Genomic DNA, 23,725 nt, shown 5'->3' with positions numbered 1-23,725 from the left:
ACTTTTTCCACAACCTCATTTAAGATTTTGTCCAACCATGAAACCTTACACTACAAGTATGGGTTTCCTTTCACTTTCTCTAATTATTCAACTGATTTTTATTTCCGAGTCTCTATTCAGTCATTCCCTTTCTTTTTTTTTTATGGTTTTAATTTATTGTGTTTATATAGATTCAAGTGTCCCACCTAATATATCTCCCCCATCCCCTGTGTTCCCCTCGGCCCCTCCTTTGCCCCTTCTCCCAGTGCCTTCCCCCCATCCCTCCAAGATTTGCTGTCCTGTTCTCTATAATGCTGTGTTATGTATATATAATTTCATTAATATCTTTCTCTTCTCTGATCTCATCTTCTCTTCCACTTTCCCTCTGGTCCCTTTGATTCTGCCTCTGCCTCTATTCCATTCCTTAGTTCACATTGTTCATTTGAAACCACAAACATCTTGGAAGAAAACATAGGCTGTAAACTCTCCAATATCTCTCATAGCAATATTTTTGCTGATTTATCTCCATGGGCAAGTGAAATAAAGGACAGGAATAACAAATGGGACTATATGCAACTAAAAAGCTTTTGCACAGCAAAAGTCATTATTAACAAAATAAAAAGACAACCCACACAATCGGAGAATATATTCACCACTATGTCTGATAAGGGGTTAATAACCAAAATTTATAAAGAACTTGTAAAACTCAACACCAGGAAAATAAACAATCTAATCAAAAAATGGGCAAAAGAAATAAATAGACACTTCTCCAAAGAGGACATACAGATGGCCAACAGGCCTATGAAAAAATACTCAACATCACTAATCATTAGAGAAATGCAAATTAAAACCACAATGAGATATCACCTCACACCAGTCAGAATGGCGCTCATTCCCTTTCTTTTTAACTCAACAATGAAAAATCTTTCCCTTTCTTTTCAACTGTGCATTGCTCATATTTCAAAACCCAACTTAGAGGTCACCTCTTTTTTAAATCTTCTATAGCTATTTCAATACTCATAAGTCTTCCTCTCTGTGGTGATACTTCACTTGGAACATTTTATAATTTAGCATTTAATTATAAAATGTCTCCTCCAATTGGCTATTGTTTCATATATGCTAGTCTTATTGCCCCCAAAACTATAGAATCTTTTATAATAGAATCCATTTCTCATACTTCTTTACCCACAGTGCGTACCAGTCAGTGCATTTACAACAAATGGTCCACTTAGTATTTTACTCACATACTTTTAAACCTTAATCTTGTTTTTAACTATATTTCTCTGACTCTAGCTCTTTTGTAGTCAGGTTTGCTAAATTTTAAAAGAAAGCTAGCCCTTTAAATGAAAATAAAGCCTATATGAAAATGGAACCCTTATATGCAAATGATAGATCTAAAATACTTAAGATTTTGTTTTTGTAGTTCATGGGTAGAGGGCTTTCTCCTAAGACTGTGAACCATGTTGAGCTATGAGGAATATATGTAGTATTATGATTAATATTCATTCTCTTTTTGCATCCTATAAATACATTCATGGGTGGTTTTCTTCAAAGTAATTTCTTCTGAAATTTATATATTTATCCTTTAAAGTATTTCCACAACTTCTTTTTATTTCGTTTGAACCCTTGGCCACATGTTTAAATATTCAAGATGGTGGAAAATTGTTACCTTGAAAGTGAATATTGGAAATAGATTACAGGGTGAAATAAACTTGTGAACAAAATTGTTGATCAAAAACTGGGTCCAATATGCACACAAGTTTTTTTATTCCTCATTAAATAAATATAAACACATATTACATATGAGAGTTGAAAAATACTTTTAGCCAAGGAACACACAAATGAAATAATTTCTTTTATCTTCCATGGCATCACTTTAGAATTCTAAACTCATTTGTATTTTTTTTTGTATTTTTCTGAGGTTGGAAATGGGGAGGCAGGCAGACTCCCGCATGCGCCCGACCAGGATCCACCTGGCATGTCCACCAGGGGGCGATGCTCTGCCCATCTGGGGAGTCGCTCTGCCACAATCAGAGCCATTCTAGCGCCTGAGGCAAAGGCCACAGAACCACCCTCAGCGCCCCGGCAAACTTTGCTCCAATGGAGCCTTGGCTGCAGGAGAGGAAGAGAGAGACAGAGAGGAAGGAGAGGGGGAGGGGTGGAGAAGCAGATGGGCACTTCTCCTGTGTGCCCTGGCCGGGAATCAAACCCGGGACTCCCGCACACCAGGCCAACGCTCTACCACTGAGCTAAGTGGCCAGGGCCTCATTTGTATTTTTTATACTCATTGCTTAGTTCAGGAAGTGTAATATTAACAAATCAGAGTGAGATAAAAAAACTATTCAATTTCTACCTTATGTCCATCTTTTCAGGTAAGGAGAATCATATTCCAATAAGAATGGTTAAAGCAAACATGATTTAGATATTTTTGAAAATAAGATCATTAACAAATTATAGGAGGACATTTACTTATTCAGAAGACATTACTTTAAATCAATGCACTGACAGATTTGCTCGGTTCGGATTTAGTATATGAAATCAATAAAGTAGTCAATGATAATTCAAACATTTTTGACCTGAGGAACCAAAAACACCAAGTTGGGGAAACTGTAGACAACATAATTCTAGGGAGAAGCTAAGCAATGTTTGGAGAATATCATATCGATATGGTTGTAGACATGCAAGTGAAGAAGTTGACTGGCAGTTAGATTAAAAAGTTTGAGGTCCAGGAGGGAGATCTGAATTCAGAGTCATTAGTATAGAGATAACCTTTAGAGTCATGTGACTGGACTTTATTACCAAGGGAATGAGTATAGAAAGAAAGGAGATGAGACCCAACAACAGGAGAAAGGAGAAGTCCTTCAACATTTAGAGTTAGGAAGAGAGAAAAAATAATAGAAAACTAAAAAGAAGCAGCCACTTAATGTAGGAGGAAAGCCAGCAAAGTATGGTTTCTTTGAAGCGCAATGAAGACAGTGCTTCAAAGAGATGAGAGGAATCTATTGTGTCAAATGTTGCTGATTTGACAAATAACATGAGGATTCTTGATGACTTTGACAACCAAACTGGGTGAAATAGTGGAGTAAGAAGTGGAGGAAACAATCTAATTGAAATAGATTCGAGAGAGAAAACGAAGAGTAGAATTGTAAACAATGGGCATATGGGTGTTCTGTTGAGAAATATACATTTGAGAAGAGCAATTTGATAATTCAGGACAGAAAGTGAAAAGACAAGGGACAAGAATATGTGAAATCTACTACAGAAGTGGAAGCTTAGCCTTAGAAGCATGAACAATTTATCCATTGTAATAGGTGAGAAGGCAGAATACAAATTCAGATAGATCAATGTGGTGCTAACATTTTAACATCACAATGACTTCTTAAGATAGATGTTCTCATTCTCTTCATTTTAAAATGAAGAAACAGAGTTATCAACAAGCTCAGTAAATTCCTTAAGACTGTATAGTTGGAAAGTGACTGAGTCAGAATTTGAAACAAAGAAATTTGATTATTCTAAGGTAAATACAGGGTTCTGCACAAGGTCAGGTCTCAGCTACACTATTGTTCTGAGTTGTGGATTACACATTTTAAGAACAACATTGAAAATCCAAAACAGCACTATAAGGTTAGCAAAGAAGTTGGAACTCTGTCCCTATCTAGGTAATGAAGCTCTAAGGAAGCTTTAAAGATTATTCCTATTAGATCTTTTTATCTTTAAAGCTACAAATGATACCCAATATAGTAGCTTACATTTAATAATGTAAGAAAAACGGGAGCCATCGGTTTAAATACTATTTGATGAAAACAGGAGTAAATGTAGATGGAACTCATTTTACCTTAGAGAAATATGACTTACCTGAAATATTTGAAAGTCTGCAGTTTCAAAGGAAGCTTAGACTTCCTTTGTATTGCTCCCAACAGAAGATCAATGGCAAACATGTTCAACTTTCAAGGAACATGTCAGTTCCATTTTCTTATCTTTGTGAATCTAATGTGAAAGAGATTACTGTAAACATTTATCTTACATTCAAAAATGAAATAATACCTCATTACTAGTATCTCTCCAGAGATAGGTAGACTGATGGAAGAAAATGCACTTGAGCTTTAAAAGAACAGGTCCCACTGTCTAGTGGTTTCATGCCTTTGCACCAGTTACTCAACTTCTTTTAACCTCGGTTTCCTAATTTATAAAATGTCTGGAGTGATATCATCTTTCATATTTTATAATAAGAAGTTGTATGAAGTGAGAACAGTGGGGTTTTTTTGTTTGTTTATTTTATTTTGTTTTTCTCTTACCCTTCTCTCCCACCAGCCTCTCCATTACTTAGAATGTTTACACAGAACTTAGATGAGTACAGACATCAAAGATGCTGCAAATGGAATTTCTGCCCTGAGTGTGAGGTTGATTAATGGATTAATAGGTGTGTTGTACTCCACGTTACTATAATACCTAGCAGAAACATATTCATAAAGATTAAAGTCAGAGATGTCCTTTGATGTAATCATATAATTCTCCAACATGTCAGCTATGTGACCATGGACATGTCAATTAACCTGTCTATGCCAATATTTCTTTGAAAGGATTGTAATAGTGCCAAATGGGGCATGATTGCTAAGATAAATAAATGGAAATTTTTTTTAAATGCATAGCAAAGTGCCTGTCATATAGTAAGCACTCAGTAAATGGTAGCTATTTCTATTCTTAGGGACTGCTCTGTGGGTTAATGTCTATCTCTTTAAAATGTTGTTCCACTTCCTTGGGAGGTGATGCTGCTTTCAAGATTAAATTGAAGGCTTTTTTATGGCCCTCACAGAATCACTTGGATTACCTTTGATGATATCTGCTCCTAGCCCTTTAGAATCTCCCTAGGTTTGTTCAAACTGGACAATGAAGAGGAATTTCATTATTTTCTATGCTCTGAGTTTTTTGAGTCATTGGATTAGTGGGGCCAGAGAAGAATAAAGCCATTATCTTGGTACAGGAAACTCTGTTATTGCTCATTATATTCAAGTATTATGTACTTTCATCTTTTGTGTCACAGGATAATTCTGTACCAAGGAAACCATAAGAGCAAAAAATATAGAATCACTTTTATTCACTCCCATATAAAAAAGGCAATAAGGAATGCCATTCTTAGAAAAAGATAGAGTTTTTGAAGATCAGCTTCCTTTGTGTCTTTTATCTAGAAATACACATGCCAAATGAGATGCTGAGAGATTTGGTTTCTGCTAAGAAGCTTAAGAAAATTAGGGACGACAGTTGAATGTAGCAGTTATGGTTTAAAATAGAGAAAATATAGTATAATGAGAAGCTTTGTTACAAGTTCTACTTTCAAGTTCTGTTTTTATCTCCATCTTTATTGTCAAAAAGATTTTAAATGCTATTATTTCATGACTGAGAATGATGGGTCATACTCTTAAGTCATTATTTTTTCCAGAATAGATGTTTTATTTATTTTCAATATCTGAGAAGACTCAAAAAGGAAATAATAGCAAAATAATTAGTTTATATAATATATTTTAAAGAAAGTAGATTACTAATGCCCAAACCAATGTGGTGCTAACAGAGCTCTATATCTGTGGAATACCCCAGAGTCTGAAACGGTGCTGAGTAAGTCTTTCTCCCTTGACCTTTAGCAGCTGCAAGAACAAATTTGGAAAGAGTCACCTAAATGCTCACTAGTCTGTGCAATGGCTCTATTCCCTGGTTGTCTTCCTTTTTTCCTACTCTGCTAGGGAGGTCAGGAATGGGAACTGGGATCAAATAACCTTAGACTTTGAATCATGGTGTATCCATTGGAACTTTGGGATTTATCTATTAAGATAAGGTCATAAATTCAAGATAAAGTTTGGAATATAAGGGTATATCAATTCTCCTCTATAAGCCAGAGTCACTGATGTGTATCTGAAACATGTTTTATTACCTCCCTTTGTTATATCCTGTATTTCCCCTCCACTCTAAATGTAGAAACAGATTGGAAGTTCCTCATTGTGCTAGCAGGGAGGTAGGAACAAATTCACAGGAATCATAGGGTAACAAAACTGGCAGTTGAATTAGAATAGCAGGCCAAGTCAAGTAATATGCTGGGAAAAGTTAGAGATATTTTTAATTAAATTATTTTGGCCTCTGAGGTGACCATGCCTTGCTTATTGCAGTGTGCCTACTCTGCAGAGCTGGGAGGCAACACGAGGCAGTGCTTCCAAGCACACACTCAGTAGTGAGGTTTAGCCTGTCCTTGCATCAAACTAGCTGGCCAGCTAGTGGAACAATATTTTCAAACTTTATGAATCCCAGTTTTCTCTTTTGAAATGTGGAAATTAAAAACAGTTGCTACTTCATAGGGTTCTTCTGAGAATTAAAGGTGAAAATGTGTATAAAATATTTAGTATAGAACTTAGCACATTAGTAAAGATTTAACAAATAAACACTGTTATTATTATTAGCTGGTTTATTAGTTACATTTTAAGATTCTTCAGTGGGAATATGAGTTATCCATTAGTTTATCAATCAGCTTACACATTCATTTAATACTTCACTCTAAAAATACCGCTGAGAAACCACTACACACCAGGTACTGTGCTAAATACTGTTATAACAAAAAATTTCAAGATCATTAAACAAAGAAAAAAAGAACAGAGGAAACTGTTACTATTTGGTGAAAAAAAAATGAACCATTTTGTTTCTAATGTTCCAATCCATCTATCACCCAGCAGCAGGGGAGACTAAGAATATGAGTACTGAACTGGATACTGGAGTTCTAATTCTGGCTTCATAGCATACTGCTTTTCTTATTTTCTTTTCCTGCCTTTCTTCTCTTGAATACTTATTGTACCAGTCTTTCAGTTTCTTCACCCATAAGAAGGCAAAAATAATAGTGTCTATCTCTTAGGGTTGTTGGGACAATAATGAGATATAGATGTAAAGCATTTAGTACAGGGCTTGGTACATAATTGGGGCTTATAAATAGCTGCTATTGTGACTGTTATTATTATGGTTTTCCCTCTGTGTTTGGTAAAATTTGTTTATTAGCTTTTCTTCCAAGAAAAAATTATTTCTGCAAAATTCTGAGATCATGCAAACATCAATGACTTCAGAGCAGGGCAGGATTACAAAAGCTTCAGTCCCAAACTTAGAAAGGGGAATGATTGTACCTGTATCTTGTATAAAGCTTTTCAGTTCAGGCCTCTAGCCCTGATTGGATGGCCAAGGCTCCATCGTGTGCCTTGACCCCACAGTATGATGCAGTCTAGAATGGTGGTCCCAATCAGAGCAATAACTTAACACACACATGGATATTGGGAGCACAGGATGCATAGTTTAAGCCCCCATATTAGCTTAGACCCTATGATTAAAGGCACTAGTTATTTTTCATTCAAAAGAGAGTGACCTTGTCATATTGGAGGCTAAAATAACCTGTTATAGTAACATGTGAGACATTTCCCAGGAAATTGTGAAAGAGATTTCTGGAGTAAGTATTGGGTGGTGATAACCATGTATGCTATTAGTTACTTTAATGTTCTGTCTTTTTAACTACAGTATAATATGATGCAGGAAAGCATAAATAGAGATTTATGGTTTCACACCCTAAAAAATAAAGTATGACATTAAGACTTTCAAATAAAGAATTAGAAATATTTTCTAATTTTTAAAAAACATATAAGCAAATGATCCAACAGAATCTTATATCTACCAAATGGTAACACCCACATTAATGCATTCCCTTGATATTCAGAAAGAAGAACAGTTTGTTTCTTATGTGCATAGAGTACATTATTTGAATCAGAAAATAAAATCTTATTCATGGCATAGTAAGTAGATTTAATGTAGAATTTTGTGTAATTCTCTGGTCTTCATTTGTTCAACTTTTAATGTTAGTCTTGTACATAGGACAAAAGTTGTTGCAACAATTTAAGTTATTTCTTCTTATCCACATTCCTAGATCGATGTTCTGCTACTCCTCTAAAAGCATGCCCTATATACTTATTTTTGCCACGAAGCCACACCATGACTTGTTCTATCAAACTTTGAAGTAAATATGTAAATATCTTCCTTTTTCTCAATGATTACTTCTAAACAATTAAATCATTCTGTCCTTTTGATATCTGTCTATATGACCCTCTTTTAATCCCTGCTCATGTTGCCTTGCATCTTCAAGAAATTATGGCTACCTTCCTATACAACTCACATAATTCAGTTTTGTTTTTTCATCTTATTTTACCTTCAATACAGTGAATTCTGCATCTACATAAATAATAGGATGGACCGCATAACTTCTTAGGTAACTGAACTCCAACTTCATTCATACTAGAAACTCTACAGGTGGTCTACCTGCATTTTTACTGTAATCTCTTCACCTGGTCTTCCACAGCCCTCAACTGGAAATTCTGTCCTAATAGTTATTCCAGCTCTTGGTCCCTTCCCAGTTCACTCACATTAGACTCTTGTTCAATCAGGATGTGATGGTTGGCTACTAAAATGTGGTTCCCACAACACTTAAAGAGTTTCTACCATCTCCAGAAGGCTAATAGACACCCTTTATCATTCTAATAGCCAATTTCCTTTTATTTCATTCTTGGACATAAGACAAACATTGGAGGAAACCAGACTTTATCATCCACTCTCTCTCTATAAACTCATCAATCAACCCAACCATTCTTTTAGTCATTAGTTATAACAATCACATCTTTCATCTATCTTGCAAGAATGTGCTATATCTCCAAATTTTACCAGATTACCAGATTTTTAAGGGCAAAGATTCTATTTTATACATTTTTCTGTCTCTTAAAGAGTAGGTATAATACAAACATAAAATATTGTTTATGAATGAATGAATGGTTAGATGGATGAATGAGTGGTTAGATAGATGGAGAAATGATTGGATTTCCTAAAAAATAAAGAAATAAAAGAACTTTGTTATCACAGTTTATCTTCACTTCACTGAAAACCATGAGCAATAGAGGTAGAACAACACTGAAGCAATGTTAAGCCCTGTTCACTGCAGTCCTTTGCCCAATTTAATTAGTTTTAACTCTTGTTGTACTTTCATGAGCTAGATTAGACTACAGAAGGTAATTCAGGTTCTAGGGTCAGATAAAATAATAACTCAGCTGTGATTACTTTGACTTGGTCTTGTTCCTTGATCTGCAAAACTTAAGGGTACAAGATGGCATGAGTGACGATGGCCTCCCTCAGCCTTCATGATGATGTACCTGAAGTTTGGTGGCCTTATGTTTGTGAATAAGGGGTCAATCATGAGATTAGAGAATTCCAGACATGCGAGGTGGTTGAATTTTTTTTTTACAGGGACAGAGAGTCAGAGAGAGAGATAGATAGGGACAGACAGATAGGAACAGAGAGAGATGAGAAGCATCAATCATCAGGTTTTTGTTGCGACACCTTAGTTGTTCATTGATTGCTTTTTCAAATGTGCCTTGACCAAGGGCCTTCAGCAGACTGAGTAACTCCTTGCTCAAGCCAGTGACCTTGGGTCCAAGCTGGTGAGCTTTTGTTCAAACCGGGTGAGCCAGTGCTCAGGCTGATGACCATGGGGTCTCGAACCTGGGTCCTTCAGCATCCTAGTCTGACGCACTATCCACTGCGCCACCACCTGGTCAGGCTGGGGTGGTTGAATATTACATGTTTTAGGTAGAGTAGTTGGAGAGCAGGTCAGGACTTAGATGTCCACCATGTTAGCACAAAATGATTACTTTGCTATGTCACAGTTGTGTTTCACTTTTTGTTTCTTCCTGAGTCATGGCTTGGGTTACAGGACAGCAGACTTAACATATTGGCTTTCCCAGCTCTAAACTAGAATTAGATTTATTTCCAATTTGGTTTATTTTTATGATGCCTCAAGGAATGTTCTACCTATATTTACAATATTCTTTTCTTTTTGCCAGGGGTTTATTTTCTTAATGCTCATCTCTCTCTCTCTCTCTCTCTCTCTCTCTCTCTCTCTCTCTCTCTCATTCTCTCTCTCTGTGTGTGTGTGCGTGTGTGTGTGTGTGTGTGTGTGTGTTTTAAATGGCCAGTCCTCGAAACATAAATGTTAACAAAATTCTTCAATTTTTCTACTCTGGAGATTATTCACAAGCTGTAGGTCACTGTAAATCTCATCTGGTCTTCCCAGAAAAAGGTAACCTTTTTTTTCTTGGTTATTTTGCTTTCTTCAAAATAAGTTCTTAGAATGAAGAGTACTGCTTCTTGGAAAATTGTTAGTACCACCCCCTCACCATGAAGTAGAAGGTCAAAGCTTATGTGAAATCAGTCATATAATGGAATTAATTAAATTTCAGTCTTAAATCTAAAGGTCAAAATTTAAACTTCCTGACATAAGATATATGAAACCATCCACTGCTCACTGTCCTTATAAAAAATAGTCTATTATTAAGTGGAGCAGTGGAATCATACAAAATTGCACTCAAGTTGTGGCTCTTCCTATTACCTGGGGATCTTTGGAATAGTCAGCCACTCTTCCGGCACTTCAGTTTCCTCATCTGAAAATGCTAATAATAATAATTACACCACAGGATTTCCCTATTATGTATCATCGTATGTAAAGCATCTAGCAAATAGTAAGAGTTCAATAAATGTGTAGTTATTGGTCCCATTAAAAAATGTAATTGCAAGGGATAGAAACGGTGAGCAAAAATTGACCTAAAAATCCAAGCTCTTAAGTCTCAGGACAGAATTCCTTCAAACTAATAGCAACAGATTGCTCCTTTCTTTGGAACATGGTTCTTCTGTTCAGATGTCTCAGGGAGGAATATTATTCATGGCTATGCTTTACTGAACCAGGTGAAAACATCAAGTGATATTTAAAAGTGGCCATGACTGAGTGCTTAATTGAATGTCTTCTTAAATCCTTAATGCATGAATCCAAAATGACACTGAGCATATCTCTCAAAAACTTTTACCAAATAAATTTTTTTTAAAGATTTTATTTATTCATTATAGAGAGGGGAGAGAGAGAGAGATAGAGAGAGAGAGAAGGGGGGAGAAGCAGGAAGCATCAACTCCCATATGTGCCTTGACCAGGCAAGCCCAGGGTTTAGAACCGGCAACCTCAGCGTTTCCAGGTTGACGCTTTATCCACTGCGCCACCACGGCAAATAAAATTTTGATCAACATTTCCTGAATATGCCTTCAGTTTTACAAAGCTGATGAACTAATTGGTGGAAGGAGTGTTTCAAAACAAACATTATTAGAGCAAACATGGGGATTCCATTCTGAGCTTTGTATTTTAATCAGTGTGTTTAAATGATCTTTCAGTTATCTGTCAGAAAGTCAATAACTATGCATGGAGCACACCAGCATGCATACTAAGTATGGGTATACGGATTCCAAATCACTGAAAGGTTCCTATTTGTAATTTTTAATGTAGCTAAAATTAGAAAGTCTTGTATAAACTTTAATTTATGCAGGCAACTTTTCTGAAAACATTTGAATGATCACAAATGCACTCATAAAAATTCTTAACAATTCAAGGGGTCTAGAGTCTAGTAATAAGAGACATCAGTGAAAATAGCCCATGAATTTTGGAAGGTTCATAAAATTATTCATATTTGTAACCAATGTATTTTTATGAATCTTTAAGGGACCCCTCCCCCATCTATCTTAAACTGACAGTTATACACATATAGTAATCATGGAACTCAGAAATTATCCATCATGATAAAATGACTTAGAAGTATCCCACTAATCAGTATCATTGTCAGCTAAAGAAGACAACATTAATTTCATTATATTACTTATAAGTGGTTCCCCTTCTAGAGAGACCCTTTTAACAATGTTGTTGGTTACCTTTCCAAACTATGAACTCACAGCTAACAATTAAATAGAATGTTAGACTCATGAGTCCTTGCTATATGCCCAGCACTATGAAAAAAAAAGCATCAATTATTTTATTACCTTCTCACAAAATCCCTCTGAGGTAGACTAATATACCTATTTTAAATGAGGAAATAAAGGTGAGAGGTTGCACATGTAGTAAATATTACAAGTACCATTGTGAAGAAGTAAGAACTGTGATTCCTGTGCTTTGAACACTGCATTTAGTCTCCGTAATAACCAATTTCTCTGATTTTCAATGCAGGCTTATGTATTGGTTACATACAATTCATATAACAATCTAGTGTGGAGATAAGCAAGTTTATGTCAACAGATGTTAAGGTCACAGAGCTTGCTGGTGGCAAAGGTGAAGGCTAAGTTCAACTTTGACTTCAAGTTGTTCAAAATTATGAAGAAATTAAACTAAATGCACATTGGCAAATAAATGTTTCTTTAGTTAGACCTGCTGCATATTCATATTAAGGATGACTATAAATTAATTATATCCTGAATAAATCCTGAATCCAACTGCATTTCTTCACCTTCATTGTTGCACCATCTACACCATTTCTCACATAAACATGCCTTTACTTGTTCCTTTAAAACAGCAATTCTTTGGGTCATGGATATTTCTAAGAAGCTAGTATAAGAAGTAATCTTTAACCTCAATGAAAATAATGTGTATGCATATTCACCCGCATGAGTATATTCATAATTTGGCATGATATTTATGGACCCTCCCAAGTTGAAATTCCTTCTTTAAGTCCTTAGCCTCTTCTCCTTTACCTGTTAGATACACAGCAGCCATGGGGATGCTTAAAAAAGAAGTTAAGACATGTCACTTCTCTACTAAAAACCATCCTGGGACTTCTTACCTCTTGTAGAAAAATATCCAAAAAGAAACCACATGACCTGATCCCAGGGTACATCCCGCACCTCATATCCTACCTCTTCCCTTCAGATATTTCACTCTGGTCACAAAGACCTACTTGCTCATATACAGCAGGCTTAGGGCCCTGCTTTTACTATCTGCTCTGCCTGGAAGGCTCTATCTCCACATGTCCACAAAGCCAGAACCTTCACCTAGATCCCACATTGCCGTCTAATCACAGAGGTCCTCTAACACTCTCTCTCCCCTTGCCCTGATTTGTTGTGTATTGTTTTTTTTGGTCTTGAAAATTATAACAAGTTTTGAAATTGTTGTACTTGTTTGTACTTTGACTCCTGTCTCCAAATACTTGATTATCAGTTCCTTCACTATACAAACTTTGTTTTGTTTACTGCTATAATCCCGGTGACTAGATCATGGTTGGCACATAATATGCACTCATGTAGTATTTGTTAGATGAAAGCATGAGTGAGATAAAGCAGTGGTTTTCAACCTTATTATACTTGAGGACTCTTGAAAAATAAGAGAATTATCTTGGGGATAGCTTAGGCAAAAATAAAAACCACTATTAGTATTTTGTGCACTCTTTTCATTATAATACTATAAAATTTAAAAAATCTCTAAGATAAATAGACAAAGAGTAAAATGCATATATTTTTAGTAGAAAATAACTGAAATTTCTAGAGAGAAATATTTAATAAGGTAGAGTTAGTGTGAGATTTGCTGCTGCTTCTTTTGAAGAATACTTGATAACAAAAGCTTTCATTTTATTTCCAAAAGACATCCATTTGGTTTATCTTTTTGTTTTTTATTAGTGATATGACTGAAAAAGTCTTCTCATGCAAGTGGGTAGTAGAAAAATATGATTAAAATGTAATAGCATTGTAACTAAGAGATGGATATTTTCCTTCCAGTGATATCCAAAATTGTGAGGTCAATTTTATCACTTTATAGTTATCTTTAGAATTTTTAAAAAATGCAAGATGATATTTTTTAGATTGAAATCCCATTTTATTCATTATGTGTGTTTATGGTTGATTTTTTACCCCAAATCTAATTGACCTTCAAAAAGGAAAGTTGTATTTTGGGTGCCAAGTTAAATAATGCTGTGCTTGCTGGACTATGATCAATAGTCCTCTCTGAAAATAATTATATATCAACAAATATTGTTACTCTTAGAGCTCATTAGTTTGTCAGAAATCCAATATACTTTAGAAGGAAAATCAAGAAACTATTTCTTCTGTTTCATTCAGTGTGTGACATTGAAGACTGGTCCAAAAGAGTCTTAAAAGGGTATAAAAAAGTATATTATTGAGTCAAGGTAGACTTCATTAAATAATAACATTTCCCAATTAATATATCTAATGATCACTAATAGTACCCAAATAAAATATTCAAATTTCTTTTGTGCTAAAGTTGGTATGTAACTTCCTTGTTTATATAAATTTCAACCTGCATTGTGTTCGGGAGTTAAAATAAATGACCACCAATATCAGACAAATACCCTATGTAGTTGATTTTTAGTTATCCATTCAAGGAACTTCCATGGAGCACCAACAATGTGCTAGCAGCATTACCAGTTGCTGGAGATAAAAAGTTAAATGATACATATTGATTCATTTAGAGGAAGAAAGAATTTGAGAAAGCTATAATGCACTACAATGTACAAAGTATTGTGGAACAGGAAATGTACAAAATAAAATAGTGTAACCCATGAACAAACCCAGCAACAAAAGTCAAAATCCTGACCAGTGCTGTGCAAAAGGAAAGAGGTTTATTCAGGTGCCAAACTGGGAGAATGGTGGACTCTTGTCTCAAAGACCATCTCGTGCTCTCTTCGGCAGCATATATGCTAAAATTGGAATGATACAGAAAAGATTAGCATGGCCCTTGTCAAAGACCATCTCATTCTCTTGCTTAAGCCCTCAATTCTTATATGAATAGGGAAGGGAGGGATTTTTCCCTATCCAATTATCTTTCTAGGTTTTGGTGTGTGTGTGGGGGGGGGGGCTGTCCGTTCATGTTTCTAACTGTTGGCATGCTCGGTGTAAGAATCTCTCCTTGCATCATCTTGTTCAAAAGTGGAGACTCCTTGGTACTCTTTGACTGTCTATAGTAGCAATAAGACCAAAGGAAAAGGAGCCTAGATCTTCCAAGGAAAGAAGGGCATACAGATTTTTGATGAAAGTGATATTTGAGCTCAGTTATAAAGTTTACCCAAAAAAATCAGTAAAAGGAAATAATAATTAGGGCAGTGGAAATACTTGGACAGTCTTGCAGTGGATGAAGAATATGCTATACGGGTTAAGTGCAGAAGTGAAGCCTATGAGAGTAATTGGGGTCCTTATAAATAGTGTTATGGCAGTGCTGAGCAATCCAAGTTTAGAAAATAGGCTCATGACTATTTCAGAATTGTTTTTTAATAAGACATTTTTTTGGAAACATATGCAGGATGGAGTATAAGAAGGCCAAGGCTGTCTTGGATTTTTAGTAGCTGACTTGTATTTATAATCAGGAGTTTTGTTATGGACCTAGGCATTTTTCTTCACAAACTCAGAGAGTCTGCCTCCCGTACTGCCCTAGATTATGAGTGCCTAAAGGTGCAGTCACTGGTTGTATTCATCTCTCTTTCCCCAGGACCTCGCTGATTCCTGGGACTGTAGGCACTCAATAAATAATTTTATCTTGAATTGGACTGTTATGTTGTTTTATTAATGCAGTGAGACTCCAGGCTCTGTTATACAACACGATAACACAAAGTTGGAGACATCCTTAAGTGTTTCACTGGTACCCAGTGGCCCGTCTTTGGTGAAAAGCAGCTTTGCTATATAGCTCATGATCCAAGACACCTGCGTTGCAAAATGCATGAAAGCCCTTCAGGCCACCTTGGTCCTCTCCCTCCTCAGCAGGATAAAGCCAGAACAATAGTTAAACTAGAGGTAATTTTGAATTCTTATTTGATATTTTACCTTTACTAGGTTCAGTGAGTAGAATAGTTTGAAGATACCTGACAATATTTCTCTGAAAAGGCAGCTGGGGCCAACTTTGGAGAAATTTAGTTACAAAAATAATTGAATGTGTCATATGGTAGGTACATCTTCTGGCAGCTTACTCAACCGCTAAGGTAGTAAGCACTGCCCACACATTCCTTGCTAACCCTATTCAACTCTATCCAAATTAATTCAATTGATGGTGAGTTTTTAATGGATTCGGCAAACAAGGGAAGCTTATCATGTATTGTGCACATACTATAACCAGTATAAAATATGTGCTAATAAGTTTTGACATATTATCTTTTTTAATCTTTCTGGCAAACCTGATCATTGTCAGCACTTTTCCTCCATATACACTTTGGAAAGCCATCACAACCATTTCAAAGGCCTTTAAATCTCCCAACTTTAGAGAACAGTAAATATATTCTTTTGTGAACAAAAGAGAAACAATATGAAACTAAAATTCTGAGAGGTTAAGTTAGGCAAGTTCACAAAGGTAGTAAGAAGTGGGACTAAAAATTTAAACTCCATCTAATCCGATCCCTAATTCCCCTAATTCTCAAACTTTAGTTTTTTTTCCAGTTTTATTGCAATATAATTGACACATAACATTGTATTAGTTTAAGGTATATGATATAATGATTTGATATATCTATATCTTGCAAGATAATTACCATGATAAGTTTAGTTAACATCCATTATCCCACATAGTCACGGTTTTTCTCCTTGGGATGAAAACTTTTAAGATCTCTCTTAGCAACTTTCAAACATACAGTATAATATTGTTAATCATAGTCACCATGCTGTACATTACATCCTCAGTATTTATTTATTTTATACCTGGAAGTTTCCACCATTAGACAACCCTCACCCACCACCTTGGCAACTACCACTCTGTTTTCTGTTTCTGTGGGTTCAGTTTGTGTGTGTGTGTGTGTGTGTGTGTGTGAATCACCGAGGGAGATTGTCAAAATGCATATTTTTCAGTTAGTAGTGGTATGTGTCCAAGGTGGGTCCTGAGATTCCAAAGCCACACTTCAGTTATGAGTACTAAACCACTGTGGTTCTGAAGCCCTGCACTGGGCTGTGAGCACGGAGAGTCCAACCAGTGCCAATGTCCGTGACAGGCATTTGACTATAAGCTCTGCCACTACAGCATGGAAGACAAGTTGTTGAATGAAAGAAAACATGAGCAGAGAGTTTGAAAAACAGCAGAAAGCTAAGTCCCTAAACCAATCTTAACAAGATTTAACAAGGACAAGGAAGACAAATAACCCCCAAAATTTTCTTCTTGCAATGACTACAAAATGCCTCGCTCTTCCGTGTCTCAGGGCCCTGTATCCATCACTTGTCTGGAGTTCTCTTTCCCAAAATCACCTGGTGAATTTCTTCTCATCTTTCAGTTTTGAGCTCAAATGTCATCCATAACAGAAATGACCATCTTACCTAAAACAGATACCCAACCTTTATTTTGCCCTCAAACTGCCCCTTAATATTTACAAATGCAGGAACTCCTTTCTTCCTTACTCATCAGTTTCAGGTTCCCTCAGTCATCACTGAAACACGTGGCCTCCGGAACAGAGTTCACAAATACTTGTTATATATCAATGAAAGCTGAGCAGGAGGAGACTAAGAAAATGCCAGTGTACTTGATAATGAGTCAATTGTTAACATCCTTAGATAAGAGTGTTTTCACTTAGGTGGTGGAAGTAAAAGACCACTTTGATGGAAATTAATTTAATTAACGTGCTCTTTCAGAAGATTGGCCATGACAGGAACATAATTAGGAGGAAAGAACCAGGAAGCAGGAGAATAGGAAGATTAGTTTTAAGGTCTTACATATTTGAATATCCCTGTGAAGAAAAAAGAAAAAAAAGTCCACACAGCATGTGAGAAGCTAAAAATGCAACAGACAAAAAAAGTTAAACTAATAAATACATAACAAAACTGAATTTCAGTAATTTAAATGGAACCGCAAACAAGTGATCAAAGAGAGCCCCAGTTACATAGGGAAAATGCTGATCCACAAACTGAAAAATAACAAATTAGACCATGTAGTCATTTAAAGACTTTGAAACACCCACATTATTCAATAGCCTTATATTATCGAGCTATAATTCACATTTTTTGTTGCTGTTGTCATCCTTAAATTTTTTTCATTTTCTTTCCCTTTTTATTCTTTTAAGACTTCAGGGTAAACACACTAGAATCAGCAGAAGCTGTAACTATATGCATGAAAGAGGTTCTTGAAAAAGAGACACTGGTCCTTGTGTACTTAATGCCTACTTCAATACCAGCCTGATGGCAAATGGTGTGAAAACCAAAGTGCGTCTGCACTAAGGAGTGGAGCAGCCATGCTGATGACTGTCCCTCTGTATAAGCTTTTGAAAGCCACTGCAGCCCTTCTTCAAGGCTCTTAAATCACCTGGCTTCCAGGCACAGTGAATATATTTTGTGTGTGTGAAAAATAGGAAAAAACAATTCAATTCAACTCAAATTTGAACAGAATCAAAAATAGTGAAAGGAATATTCCAAAAATACATTCCAGTCTGTAATTTGATTACTAGCCAGTAGATGTTGTTTCTTTATTATATCATTGATTGTTTAAGATGTTCATACTATCTCTTTCAAAAAAAATTAAAATGACTTTTGGAGAAAAGTCTAAACAATTTAAAAAATAAAGCAGACAGATTTTATCTTAGAATAACAAATGTTTTTTTTTTAAATGTACAGCAGTTGTGAATTACTTGTTTATAATTAAATGTGTTTTGTTTCTCCCTCCACATTGTGGACTCCTTAGAATAAAAGATTATACTCTCCAACTAGGCACTGTTGTCCCACAAATAGTAGATTCTGCAATATATTTACCATAATTTTTTTAAATCGAAGTTGAGAAAAATAATAATATCTAAAATGTATGGAATATAATCCTATGGTACTGTTCTATGTGACTTACATGTATTGCCTCATTTAATCCCTATAACAATCATAAGCTGTACTACTTTAATTCCAATTTTAAGAGATGAGAAAGCTGATATATAAAGCTGGCAATTGACTTCAACTTTACATGTCTAAAAAGTAGAGAAGGTACAGACTCAAACCAAGGCGCTCAGGCTCCAGCGCCCACATGGCTACCCACCTATGGAAGACGTTTTGATCCACATGGAGCCAGCACTTTATAGACAAACACAAGCTTTTAATCCTTCCCACAGCTCTATGAGACACATGGTGTTACCCATTCTACCAACAAATAAATTGGGACTTACCGCTTGTCCCTATGCAATCTGTGAACCTTGACAATTTACGTAAGCTCTCCAAAGCTCACATTTATCATATGTCAAAAAGGTTAACATCAAGTACATCCTAGTTTGGGGGGATAATTAAAATAAAACATTTATCTAAAGTATTTGGCAAGTAATAGATCCTGCATAAATGGCCTTTGTTTAAATATTTCCCACCAGGAATGACTTTCTCTGGAACCTGGAAGCCATTCCTTTGAACTGTAACCATCAAGAAAGACAAGGGCCCTATCTCCCAGTGTCTATGGGGGAAAGACCCTAACTTTCCCATGTACCAGCTAGCAAACACAGAGGGTCGAATCACATTGAGCAGTCTCACCAATAAGATTTGCTAGTACTTTTCCACTAATGCTTCAGGGATATAAAAGCTCTTTCACCTTTTGTTTCAGTAAAGTTAGGTTCCATCTGTCTCTCCTACAGCAAAAGTCTTGAATTAAGTTTTCCTTACCTGTTTAAAAACCAATCAATCAAACAATTTACATTGAAAGCATAGAGTCTAAACCTAATTTATCAATATAATTTTGTGCAAAAAGAATGTTGCAGAGATGGGATCAAGTCTGTGTGTGTGTGTTTATTTGTAGAGTGGATTTAAATTAAACTATTGCTCCGTTTTACAATTCTTCACTAGAGATTTAGAATCGCCATCATTTGACAGTGATAAAGCACGATTATGCAAAATGTGATTGATAGCTGAGTGCCATTTTTATGACCAAGAAAAGGTCAGCAGCTTCTTTTTATCATCTGAATTCCATGAAAAATGAATTATTTCAGACACAATATTCAAGAATGAGAGACAACAGATGATTATTCTGAAAACAACAGCATTAAACTATACTTTGCTTCTCTTTAAATTTTCACCAGTTTCATTAACTATAAAATGGCTTGGGCTTTGACTTTAGTGCTCTCATCTCAACATTATTAATATAGTGCTTTAATGTCTTGCAAAACCCATGTGATGCTGATTAAACCAGGACATAAGTTCAACAGTGCAGAATAGAATTGATGTCATATTGTCAGATGGTCTCCTTGCTTGGAATCAGAAAACAGTCTGAGCCATGTATTCCAAATGCAGATGTGTTTCTTTAGCCAGCCTAAGGACCACATAATAATACACAAACTCTTTTTATCCATCTTTCATTCCCCCCCCCAATGGCTAAATTCTATTTATAATGAGTAGTTGTTTCTGCCAGTCTTCTTGTTTTGCCTTTTCCATATGCCATTTCTGCTATTTTAAATGAGTGGAGATATATAAAAATATTATTTGGGATTATTTTACCTCTCCTTTCCAGAACTGTTTTATTAAACTTTAATTTTTCTTTTTGCTTGCTTTATTTTGATAATACACTGAGAGTTCTACATTCTTATAACAAATACTATTTGCCCATGATGAGTCATTAGGTGGGTGTTATTCAAACCAGCACATCAATGTACAAAAGTTACTAAATAGAAGTATATTCTTAAACACTTAATAATATATCTTATTGAAAACCTTCTCAATGAGGGCATCTCCAAAAGTAACTGCAGGACTCAGTGAATACACTCTAAAGAGAGAAGATTTGGTGTCAGTGAGAACTTGAGTCAGATTCCTTAAGATGTGATGCACTTAGTATTATATATAAAGGATGTAAAGCTCCTTAAATAACCACAGCCACATACTAAGATATGCCAGCTTGGGACCAGAGCAGAGGCATATCTAGACTTTAGGAGCTCCAAAATTGTACAATTTAACACATAGTGCAAAACTCCTTCTAGGGTCTTGTAGACGGTTTAGTGGAAGTGAGACAACTGGAAATTGAAATTTTTTAGTTTCACAGTAAAGTTACATTTTTATATAGACAGAGGTGGATGAGGTGAGTGGTGATTGTGTCCTACCTACATAATCAATATCCCAAATTATGATTTCTAGTTTTAAAATTGTCCCATAACCTCATGCTCAAAATGAAAACTGTCTAAATGTTCATAAGAATTAAAATTCTGATAGAACTCTATATACACAAGGACTCATGCCTCCAAATACAGTACAGTATTTCTGTATTTGTTTATTCATTCATTCATTTATTCATTTATTTATTTTTGCCAACAGTGCTAACATTAATCACTGTCTTGAAGACTCTATTGATTTCCTTTTATTCTTGTAGCAAAAGAGGAAGAAACATGATTTTAAAATTTTTTTATTATTGAGAAATTAAGACTTGAATAGTTTAGGTAATTTGCTTAAGGTCATCAAAAATTTAAGATGATGGTCAGCTTTTCTAGCAAATCCTTGTGAAAAACTTTCAGAAGTGTTCAGAGTCTATCTGTTGGGGCCTGGGATTTTCACTGGTTTCATACTCTAGTCATATCATGCCCACAGTGGGAGCACCAGGGAGATCTGGCTTTGATCTAGCCTAGACTCGCATGTTACCTCAAGGGCAGATCAGGTATAGAGCATTGAGGGCTCCGTGTATATGCAAACAAGGAAACAAGATGGCCACAAAAAGAACACTGGAAAAGTGCTCCTCTCTCTGCCAGAATAGGCCCAAACACTCCCCAAAGACCCTCTCAAGTTATGGTTTACCAGAGAACAGAAATATCCTGGATATAAAAAGTATGTGAATAAGACCTAGAACAAAGTTCAAACATGCCCAAATACACTAAAATCTACATATATATAGACAGAGATAGATGATGATGATGATGATAGATAGATAGATAGATAGATAGATAGATAGATAGATAGATATAAGCAAAATAAATGAATAGATATAGATTATGGATATAGATATAGATGATATAGATATAAATGATATAGATAGATATAGTGTGTTCTTTAAAATAAAAATTGGGGTACTTTCTACCTATAAAATTATGGTGTAACCAAAATAAATGTGTCCTCAGTTTATTTCTGTACTTTGTACAAATTTTTTATTTTATGTGCTCTGTAGAGCATTTCATTATTTCCTTGTCTTCATGCCACTAAAATGTGAGCTTCTTGAGGGTAATATTTGTGATTCATTCTTACTCATAACCCTTTTGTGCTTTACACATAGATTATCTTGGCATGTACTTGTTGAATTACAAACAAGACATTGAGGCACAGTGAGAGTTAACTAATTAAGGTATATAGAGGAGTAAATCAGTGGCAGAAACAGAATTAGAACGTCTCTGAGTTCTTGACTAGGGCTTTTTGAATAAACTGCAATAACAGCTAGGTGTCCTCTAGTGGTGACCAGCCATCACTGAGAACTACTATAGCTCCCCAAGGAATCTAGCATTAGCAGATATGAAAAGCTATATGTTATATTTGAGGTAGTTTTGTTTTGCTGCAAAGTCTTGGAATTCTGGGTACACTTAATCTGTAGTTGGTTTTATGTCATTTGAGTAATTTTGTTTATTGAATCTTATTTTTTCTGGATTACTCCTTTTAATTAGCTGTGTTTTCCAGGCTCTTATCTTTTCACTTCTGCTCCCACTTCATTAATGGCAATGTGGCATAATAAATAAGCCCCGTCTGCTGGCCCATTTTTGTTGACCTAATCGAATGGCTCATTAGAACTGTTGATTTTTCTTAATATTCACAACTAAGTCTGATCAAGGCAAACAGTGCTGAATTGCCTATTTCCCCAGGCAAATCAGTAGTGCTGCTGTTATATTATTGGATCCAGATTCATAACTCTGTCATAGTGCTTCCCAAGTCATATTATAGAATGTCTGATTATAAAAGCTATAATCCCTCAAGGGAATAAAGGCTTCTTGAGGTAAAATACCATAGCCTGTTTACTTTATAATTTCTAAGCTCAAATGAGTACTTAGCCTGTGATATATAGTCAATACAAGTTTGTTGAGAAAAATTAATAATATATTGCTATTTTGCTCATTTATAATGTATCATTCAATATACAAGCCTCTTGTAATCTTTTGAATAATTTTATTCATAAAAGCACCTGTGATATTTTTCCATTCTGTTTATGTCACTCAGTGTTCCTGTCTGTACCACTTGAATTATTTAGAACATACCCTTCCCAGTACAAAATGTCATCATAAATACTCCTTACTAACAGCATACCCAAATTTCCCCCTTTTTTCCTTCCCAGTCTCCCACCTAGATGTAACTGAATATCATAAAAAGGTGTTGGGGAGAGGTGGTCTTGAGAGTCAGGGAAAGTACTCCATAACTGACACCCTTCCTGGTCAATTAGTTCAGAGTCTGCAAGAGTTTCTTGTCTAATGACTGAATTCCCATGAAATAAACAAGGTTTCTAAGAATATTTTATCAGCAGAAACCTCATGTGCTTGGACTGAAAGGGATAGACAGTACAAAATGCAAGAAGGCTCTTAGCTTCTTGAATTTTAAGACAAGTAATAGGCTGATACTCAGCTGCAACCACATGCTCCCTTTCATAAGTGACGGATGACTGGGGGACAAGGACTTGGGTTCAAATTGTGGAACCTTGAGCCACCAATGATTATTTCCAAGCTTTAAAACCTAATGGGCCCTGGCCAGTTGGCTCAGCGGTAGAGCGTCGTCCTAGCGTGCGGAGGACCCGGGTTCGATTCCCGGCCAGTGCACACAGGAGAAGCGCCCATTTGCTTCTCCACCCCTCCGCCGCGCCTTCCTCTCTGTCTCTCTCTTCCCCTCCCGCAGCCAAGGCTCCATTGGAGCAAAGATGGCCCGGGCGCTGGGGATGGCTCTGTGGCCTCTGCCTCAGGCGCTAGAGTGACTCTGGTCGCAACATGGCGACGCCCAGGATGGGCAG

The 23,725-nt window shown here is 35.9% G+C and overlaps 1 protein-coding gene and 1 non-coding gene across 2 annotated transcripts in view; both read left to right on the top strand.

The window, feature by feature from the left end:
* GABRB1 (gamma-aminobutyric acid type A receptor subunit beta1) overlaps positions 1–23,725 on the top strand; it is a 381,935-nt gene that overhangs the window by 154,346 nt on the left and 203,864 nt on the right. The gene's annotated exons all lie outside the window — the stretch shown is intronic.
* Positions 14,526–14,633, top strand: LOC136307153 (U6 spliceosomal RNA). Its single transcript, XR_010725835.1, has one exon. It is a non-coding gene; the product is annotated as a U6 spliceosomal RNA (small nuclear RNA).

Source organism: Saccopteryx bilineata, chromosome 5, assembly GCF_036850765.1.
Source record: "Saccopteryx bilineata isolate mSacBil1 chromosome 5, mSacBil1_pri_phased_curated, whole genome shotgun sequence".
In the NCBI taxonomy this organism is placed as follows: Eukaryota; Metazoa; Chordata; class Mammalia; order Chiroptera; family Emballonuridae; genus Saccopteryx; species Saccopteryx bilineata.
The sequence above is the reverse complement of the archived record's forward strand: the minus strand, read 5'-3'. Positions and strand labels throughout refer to the sequence as shown.